Genomic DNA, 10,085 nt, shown 5'->3' with positions numbered 1-10,085 from the left:
CAGAGGGGTGGTAGAGTGGAGGTAGTTAATTCCATGGTACTTCTTGTCTACTATGGGCACAAACAGAGCCCCATCTGAGGCTTGGGGGGGAGCCCCAAGGGAAAGTCACGCAAACACAAGAAACTGGCTGTCTTGAGGGACATAGGTAAGGCCCGAGGGATATGGACAGAGCACGGAGAGCACATGCTATAAATATCAGCATCTTTGATGTAGGGCTTGTGATATTCTTTATTAGCCCACCCCTTTTGATGTGTATGATTACGTAGACCATTGTCTCTCAAACTTCAAAGTGCATGAAAATCACTTGAGCGGTTTGTCCACCGAGCAGGTTCCGGGACCTCCCCCATTGAAATTAAGATCCATGGTTCAGAGATGGAGTCCAGAAATTTGTGTCATTAGTAAGTATCCTTGGTGATTCTGACAAACATGGTCTGTGGATCACACAGTGAGAAACAGTGCTGGAATCTCCATGCACTACATGGAAAACAGATAAGCAAGGGGGAGGCCATGTGATACAGTGAAAAGAGGTTGGTATTCGGATCAAGATATCCTTGGATATAAATGCTGGTTCCATTACTTAGTGACCTTAGAAGAATAATCTCATCTATTTGTTTCTTTTTACCTCTAGGATGAAGAGAAAAACACCCACCTAGACTGTTTCCTGTGAGAGTTAAATGAGCTAACCTCATTATGAGCTAGCCTCAATATGTGGCTTATGTTAAGGACTCAGCGTTCTCTTTCTTTTGCGTGTTTGTTTCTCAGAAGATTGAAATCTGTTGACGAAGTGATGCCAGTGGCATTTAATAATTAATGCTGTTTGATGAATCATACTTGATGAGGAGAAAACATGATGATAAAGTAATGCAGACTTTGGCTTTAAATTTTCCCCAAACTTTCTCATCGCACCTAAGTTGGGTTACTTGTTGCGTTGGAATGACATCACATAATGAGTACCATGGGGCTAGAAACAGAAGTGTCCACATGCCAAGAAACAGATCAGGTTGTTCTTCCTCCAGACTCTCATCCTTAGACACTGACCTTCCATACTTAGAAACTATTTGGTTGATTGGCTCTTTGTGTTCCTAGAGAAGATATTTTCAATATATGAGGAAAAAAAAGGGAAGGTGCCAAGGGAAAGATTAGGGACAAAATAGACTATGATTTTGAAGAGATCATACGTATTTATTGTCACGATGTCATCATGCCCAAACTGAGTGGCAATGAGGATGCATTTGGGACTGTAATGGTAAGACCACAGCATAACTCACAAGAGATGAGGATCGGAGCACAAGGCAACATGCTTCGTACTTAATAGGTCCTTGAGTGTTCACTGAATTCAACGACATCATTCATGACAGAGTCACCTTCGTGCTTCTCCGGGTTCTCTAGGGAGTTCACTCCCTGGGCCTCATCTTTCTCTTAGTCACCTAGTTTGGCTTAAACGGTAACCAAATCTGTCTGGCTTCGAGTAAATGGCTTCTTCCTGGTCCTTAGAAATATAAAGGACAGTGTACCAATGCATGAAGATTTGTTAGCTGCTCCGCAGGTCAATTGACTTAATCTCATAAACAAGACATGCCCAGGATAAGAGTGAAGATTTTGAAAGAAAAACTTTCTTATAGATGTGAGTCCTGATATGGACCACAGAGGTCTTTTACCGTAGAGTGCGCCACTGTTCACGAACATGGCGCAAGAACACGTGTTTCTTCAAGCTCAGAAACGTGAGATACGCAGTCCACCATCTTAACATGACCAGAGGAACTGACGCTGCTGGGCATGCGGCCTACAGCACAAGCCACCCTAGTACACTGCACTCCCAAAGCAGTCACTTGCCCCCTGCTTACACAGGAAAGCTAGAGTGGTCTGTTGGTAGAACGATGGGATGGAGGGCCGAAGCCTGGTTTTAGTCCGTCTGACTAAGGGACCAAGGTCAAGCCACATCTCTACACTGTCATTTTCTCTAATGTCAGAGGAAGGAGTTGGATTAAATGATGGTTAATCTCTCCTCCTCTCCGGAGGTGATTTTGCGAATGAAAAAAATCAGGGTAACTAGTAATAAGTACACCTGACTCTCATTATTTGCGTTAGGTATGTCCTCCAAGTAGCTGGGAACATTGAATTAGCAAATGGCGATCCACGGACCCCCGGGAAATATAGGGTTAGGTTCCGCCGAGCCCCTGCTCATCATTTTTATCAACTGATCAATAGGTAACCTGGTTTTATGTGTTTTCTATTTAAAGACACGTATATATCGTTGATTTATTAACATTGAGGTCACAGCCAACAGCACCGTTCAAGCACGGTAACTGGTGCTTGAACAAAACTTTTCTAATGTGCGTATCTTGTCCGTAAGGTGCCTCACAGGGTTCTTGTGCTTAGGAGCAGCACACAGCATCTCAGCACTTCATTCGGGGACCAATTTCAAATAGATGAAATCACCAACAAAAAAGTACAAAGTGCTAAAAAAACATGGCATTGAAAAGCCCGTGGAAAGGACACTTATTTCCAGTATAAGAGCTGAAACGGGACAGCACAGCACCGCCTTGTCTGACCTCAGCTGGGACTATGGGCATAAGGCTAGTCAAATTTTTTGCTGCTCTGCACATGTCTGGAAATGACTACGAAAAGCACCACAGATACATATTTGGAAGTTACAAAGAAATTTTAGTGAGTGTCCAAATTTGTAAACACAGAATCCATGAATAATGAGAATCAACTGTACGTGAAAAAATAAAAGCAAATTATTTTGTTATTTCATAGTCTCTTGCTTCTAAAAACAGCAGACTTTCTTCAAACCCTTAACTTAAAGCAGTGTCACAATCCCCTGCGTGTTGGGTAAAATTACAAGTCTATCTCCCAGATGGGGCAATGTGGGCGCGAAGCAGCTCTCCAAATGTCCCGAGCAATTCTACCGAGCCAGGATAATTCAGGAGTGTGAAACTAATCCTGCGTTGGGCGCACTGGGGCTGTCCTGTTCCTGCTCAGTGACGGACAGAAGTGATGCTCCCCCTTTCAGTACCTGCTAGCTAAGTCCTGGACTGAGGCTCTGTAGTGCGTGCCTAAAAATTGTTCTGGGACACACCTTCTGGAATTCTAGCAAGCGACTCTAACTACCGCCCTGTCACTTTGGCCTGTAAGAGTTTTACCTGAGGATTAACCGGTCGTTCTTTCACCATAATTTTTTTCTTCCGGAAATGGCATCACTGACATTTTACCCCTCCCCAGTACACAGCCTTAGCTCCCTAGCCTCATACCGAGGACTTTCTGGCCTCACCCAAGAATGATACCATTCGTTTTCCGGAGGGCAAGTATAACTTTCTATGCATTGTTTTATTTTTTATTTTTTTTTTCAACGTTTATTTATTTTTGGGACAGAGAGAGACAGAGCATGAACGGAGGAGGGGCAGAGAGAGAGGGAGACACAGAATCGGAAACAGGCTCCAGGCTCTGAGCCATCAGCCCAGAGCCCGACGCGGGGCTCGAACTCATGGACCGCGAGATCGTGACCTGGCTGAAGTTGGACGCTTAACCGACTGCGCCACCCAGGCGCCCCCTATGCTTCGTTTTAAATGTCTTATTTATTTTTGAGAGAGCACAAGCACAAGCGGAGAGAGAAAGGGGCAGAGGATCTGAAGCGGACTCTGTGCCAACAGCAGCAAGCCCCATGCGGGGCTTGAACTCACGAACCGCAAGCTCAGGACCTGAGTCCGGACAATCAACTGACTGAGCCACCTGGCTGCCCCCTTCTATTCATTTTTTAAAATTCTGCTCTCTGCCTCACAGTGTGTGTAGCAGTGCCTGGTGCATAGAGCTTGCTGTGAACACACAGGTGAAATGGAATTCTACTCCACGGTGAAAATTTCCCCAACGTTTCCAACCACTTGTAATTGGAGGGAAACAACCCTGTGGAGTCTCTTTGGACCTGCTAAGCACTTGCTATTACCCCATCTCCCTTAATCTTCAACGGCCCTGCAAAAGTATTCTTTGTCCCACGTTATAAAAGGAGAAACAGGTCCAAATGAATTTATGTAACTTGTCTAAAGTTACAAAGCTAGTAAATGCAGATTTACTATGACCGCAGTTGAAAGCCTGTTTTTCCCTGCGAGCGATGGCTTTGTTTATTTGTATCACTAATGTGTTATATCTCCCCAGCTGAAGCTTCACAGATAATTTCAGTTGAAAAAGAAATTCTGCTGCTGATTGCCGAGGACTTGAGCGGTGGACAAAAAGAACTGTGGGAGATCATAGGGATCGGGCAGTATTCGGGTTAAAAAGAACGGCCACTTACCAGCTCCTCTATGAGATTGACATAAAAGTTTCTCTGCCAAGAAGCAAGAATGTAGTCATGCACTGGGAGAACAACTTGCTGATGTTTATCTTTTAAGAAAACGGAGGTTAACGAAAAGAATGTATCACAGGTTGAAGACAAACTACCGTCTCAGAAAAGCTGAAACATAATTCACAAAATGGCCTTTATTTCACATTCATCAGCTTTGAACTAACTACACACCTTCTCTATTATCTCACAAGAAGATAAATAATTGGCCGCCTCTTCTCTCCATTAGAAGCTGCTGGACACTGTTGGTCTGTCTGGAATTGAGCAGATAATACCACCCCCATTGTATAGATGATGTTCAAAAAACTAAGTTTTTCTCCAAAAGATTCTTGTGCACCAATTATGGGCCGAACATTGCAACTAGCAGGTAACCCTGGATTTGGTGACTTCTTAAGATCCCTCTCAATCAATAGTCTATTCTTTTCTGTGACTAGTCTAAAGACGATCAGATTCTCCCAAAATTTATGAACCCATCTAAGGTCGTTGGAAGAATCTATAAACCCATGAAGGGGAGACTTTTTTCTTTCGTTTGACCTCTGCTAAAACTGTATTTCCAGCATTGTTGGGGCTAAGATTCTTCCCTTTAAGATCTACTTGTTTTTTTTTTTTTTTTTTAAATTTTTTTTTTTTTCAACGTTTATTTATTTTTGGGACAGAGAGAGACAGAGCATGAACGGGGGAGGGGCAGAGAGAGAGGGAGACACAGAATCGGAAACAGGCTCCAGGCTCTGAGCCATCAGCCCAGAGCCCGACGCGGGGCTCGAACTCACGGACCGCGAGATCGTGACCTGGCTGAAGTCGGACGCTTAACCGACTGCGCCACCCAGGCGCCCCCTTTAAGATCTACTTGTAACAGCATATTGATTGAGCATTATGAAACCCTTATAAGGGGTTTAGGAGCTCATTTTACCCGTTCCTAGTCCTCTTTGTAACACCCATACTTAGATTTAACACCTCCAGTGATGAGGATTGCTCCTCTGCCTGTCCCATTTTAAGAAACTCTTCCTGGTATTTATTTAAAAACCGTCTTCCAGTGACCTTTACCTATAAGTCATAACCCTTTGTTATTGAACCTGGACGTATAGGTCCAGATAGTTTTGAAAAATGACTTTATGGAATAATCATAAGCCCAGGGCAATACTAGTTTATAAGCGTTTCTCTGGTTTCCAATCTGGTTTAGGACGTGTCCCAGACTTTTCATTGTATGATGAGATTTTACTAGAACAGTTGCCTTAGAATAATTTGTGATTAGTTGGGTGGGCTTCCTCCCTCTTTGTTCTTCCAGCTCTACCACGGTCTCATCTAGCCGTGGGTAAGGATGTACTCGCCGTGCACAGGGCTCTTATTCTCATCTGTGGCTAAATCTGAAAGATGACCAGTGATAAATTGTCTCTTCTCCTGATCCTTAGCACCTCCCTTTCAGAAACAGCTTGCTGATGAAATGAAGCCTGCTCAGACACGGGCCCTTGGGTGCTGCTGTCTCCTTCCAGTCTCAGATAGTTCTGGGAACAGTCAGCACTCTACTGGTGCACAACTCAGTTATACCGTGACGGGTGGCTGCAAAATACATGAAACCACCAGGTCACAGTCAGCAGGGGGACTGTGCATGAGAAACATGGTAATTTATAGTTTAGGTACATGTGGAATAAATGAAGGGAATAGAGGCAGAACAGCCCTGTCTGCGAAGCAGGACGAGAGTGGTTTGAACAGTTTAGGTACTGTTGTTTTATCATTTATTGTACAGTGTAAAATCTACAACTGTTTATTTTATTGCGTGACAATGTTCTTTTATTTTGCAATAAAGACTTTTAGCAGCAATACATTTTTTAAAAAAGGAAGCCTGTGTGTAGTTGAAGGATAAGAAGTGAATTTTGATGGCTCAAGAAAGTTAACGATGAACTTGTGCAAAATGTGTCTTACTTAACATTTACCCTCTGCCATGGGGCCTCAGGGGTGTAGCTGACTGCATGGAAACCAGAAGGCCAAGTCTGCTGGAGAGGCATCAGTTACTTCAAAAGGTAGTATATAGTTTCTAAAGACTGTGCTCTCTTTACAACCACAGAAAGTCCCCTTCATATCATTCCAAGAGATACAACTTTTCATTTAGATCCAATGGCTATTCTATGTCACTTTCACTCTATTTTTTTTTTTTTTTTTTTTTGAGAGAGAGAGAACACAAGCAAGGGAGCGGCAGAGGGAGAGGGAGAGAGAATCTCAATCAGGCTCCATGCCCAGTGAGGATCCCAACACAGGGCTTGATCTCACAACCCCGAGCTCATGACCTAAACTGAAATCAAGAGGTGGACACTTAACCGACTGAGCCACCCAGGCACCCCGACTCGTGTTTTATTCCGAGATTTTTTGTTCCTGAATTCATACTCAAGCAACAGCTGTTAGCGTGTGGCATCGTGAACAACAGAAGAAATTCACAGTAAAATGTGGAGTATTGTGCCAGTGTCATCAGATTCTACAAATAAAAAAATTAGCTCATCCCAATTATGCTTCTTTTTCCCTCGGTTCAATGTAATCAAAGCCAACCTTGTAGAAATTCATTCTTTTGACAGTGTAACATTTGACATTATTGTGAATGTCAGAGAGTTAGCTAAAATGTTTGACATTGAAGATAAAATTACGTTTTGACAATGAGTACACAGCACAAATTTTGGTGAACCACAATGTTCTTAATAAATTAAGAAGCTTGTGAAGCAGAGAATTGGATATGATGCACAACATACCTCATAATTACATCCAAATAAGCTGTGATATTCTACCAAATGATATAGAAACTGTAGTGGTCAGGGGTGCCTGGGTCACTCAGTTGGTTAAGTGCCCGACTCTTGGTTTTGGCTCAGGTCTTGATCTCACGGTTCATGAGTTCAAGCCCTGCATCATGCTTGGAGTCTGCATGGGATTCTCTCTCTTCCTCTCTCTCTCTGCCCCTCCTATGCTCTCTTTCTCTCTCTCTGAAAATAAATAAATAAACTTTAAAAAAGTCTGTTAAAAAAAAAAGAAACTGTAGTGGTGAAACTGTAAAACTGTGTTTTTAAGTATACAGAGTAACTAAATTCCACAATTTTTTGACAACGCTGATTTTAAATTTTAAGGAGGTACTGTGGCATGGCAATATGTGTTTTCTTTCTTTGCTATTTGAAATCAACTTTTAAAAATGAACTTTTGAAGAACTACTTTGTAAAGTTACCCAAGTGTCCTGCAGTAAAAAAAAATACATATATATATATATACATATATATGTAAGATTATTATATATGTATTATATATATATAAGATTTCTATAAACTGGAATTGAACTTTTCAAAATAAGTTGGAAATATTTAAGTCAAGTATTTGATGAATGGAACAGAAAAGTTCCATATACAAAGCATTTGAAGCTTTGTATATATCGTATTTACTGAACCGCTTTGAATATTTATGTTGAATATATTGAAAACAAACTTGCGAAGAGAAAGGCATTGACATGTATCCCTACAAAAACAAACAAGAAACTGATTGAATTAAATGGTGAGCGTTCAAGTAGTTTACATAATAATTTTTTAGATCTGCAGGCACTAAAAACATTAATGGTAGTCAGCAAGGAAGGATTTGCTTCGTGCCAGCTACTGAGCAAAGCACGTCATACGCTTTGTCCTTAATATTCCCAAGTATGAAGGAACAGTAATAGTAAAAAGGAACAGTAATAACAATGTTATTATCCTGGGTTGTTTTTTTTTTTTTTTTTTGATGTGATTTTTGTTTGCTTTTTGTCTTTGTTTTTAGATGAAGAGTCTGAGCTGAAAAGAAAAGAGCCACGTGAATTTATCCCAGATTGTGGAGCCGCCGGCAAAGCCAAGGAGCTGATGCATTTCTCTGTGACTCCAGATCTGTGTCACAGCCATAACACCGCAGCGTAGCTTCGCCAGCCAGTAATGGCTCGGTCCTTTGAAACCTATGCTTCACCTCGACACTGTTACCAAACCTTAGTTTGCATTGTGTGTACTATAAAAAAAAGTACTCAAAGGTTTCCCAGGATTTATTTTCCAAATCCAAAAGTATATGGCCACATTAAACTTTTTATTGATTTGTGTTTAATTAAATGTGCTATCCCCTCCTGGTTAGAATCGCAATTCGCTTTTGGGAAGACAATAAAAGTTTCGTTTTTTTTTTTTTTTTTTTTTTAACTCTTTCAATTTACAAATGAGGAATCTGGAACCCACAATGCTTCATGACATCCTCGAAGATACAATGCAAGCTGAAGGCAGAGCTGGGTCCAGAAGCCTTGAAGTTTAGCTCTCTCCCCTGGTACATTTCGCGACCTCAGGCGGACCTTTCCGCCTCCCCAGGAAAGTTTAGCATGAGTCTGAGTCGTCGCTCATAGCCACAGAGAACCCAACACTGGTTTTGCAGGTGTGGAAAGATCTTATGGTCTCTGGGTGTTCAGGGACCAGAAAATTGTAGGGAAGTCAAGAATGGCCGCTCTAGCAAGAAAGAAACACTTTTGAGAGAGCGCGGACTGGAGGAAAAAAGGCCCACTGACGCTGCTTATACTTTTATTAAAGTCCATTGTTTCTGAGAGAACATTGTCATTTGCAGGAAGCAAAGAGTGTAGGTCTGAAAGTCTTCCCTGACTCACTTCCAGAGAAATGAAGAACAGGACCCGTGTGGCTCCCAGCCACCCATGCTAACAAGAGGTCTCCTCAAAGGCCCTTTCCCTGGGTGTTCAGTTGATATCATCAGCCTCAAGTGTCTCCAACTGGAACTGGCTGCTCCCAGAAATCTGTCAGCTGAGTATTTGGAAGAAACTGAGAAATCCTTGAAAAACATGAAGGGATCAAAAGTACTTATTAAAGTATTTTCAAAAGAGCTCTGGGTTTAATAAGAAGCAAATGAGATCAGATAGAGAGGAATCTGGAGACTGGTTCTGGTGTGGAAAACTCCTTGTGGCAAAGACCAGAAGAAAGGAACATACCAACGGGAACAGAGCTTATTTGGAAGCAGGGTGTTAGTGTGCAAGTAAATTGCTCTGCCCTTGAACCTGGAGGAGTGTGCAGAAGTAAGCAATTACTTAAACAGACACATCTTTCCTGAGAGATCTGATCCAAGGAAAATAGTGAATTACAACAAAAATTGTAAGGAAAAGAGAGGAAACACCCAGTCTTCTCTCTTAACTGAGAGCCTTTTCATGTCTCCAGAAGACTTGCAACCTAGAGTCCGGACTTTATTTATGCATTAGTCAGTTGTTGGCACTCTAACGAGTTTCATTAAAAGAAAGTTCTAGAAAAAAATATGGATTTTCTTCTCTCACCAGCCAGCCAGCCAGCCAACCAGCCAACGAACCAACCAGACAAAACTACCTTCTATACACTTTTAGAGTAAAATGTAATTGAAACGCATGTTATTATGTAGAACAATTGTCCATGGAAAAGAACATCCATTCACTTAATAAACTCCAAATCATTGACTAGGCCAGAAACAGCCAATGCCCAGGGCTACACAAACACTGACGCATCAGAACTAGAGTAGATTTCTTCCATAGAAAATTAGAACCCTGTGAGTCTCAGCTCTCTGCACTCTTAGTGAAATTTGGAAAAAAGGCCAATTTGTAGGGCGATATTTATCTCTAAGGGATTGACCAAACTGATGCCGGCAATCTTCTCTTTTAAATTTCAGGTGTATAATTAATGAATATGGTCAACTACAACACTAAAAATTAAAAATACAGAGAAACACCTAAAACCTGATGTCCCCAGGATAT

Source organism: Puma concolor, chromosome E4 (assembly GCF_028749965.1).
Source record: "Puma concolor isolate L17-30 chromosome E4, mPumCon1.1.hap2, whole genome shotgun sequence".
Classification (NCBI taxonomy): domain Eukaryota; kingdom Metazoa; phylum Chordata; class Mammalia; order Carnivora; family Felidae; genus Puma; species Puma concolor.
The sequence above is the reverse complement of the archived record's forward strand: the minus strand, read 5'-3'. Positions refer to the sequence as shown.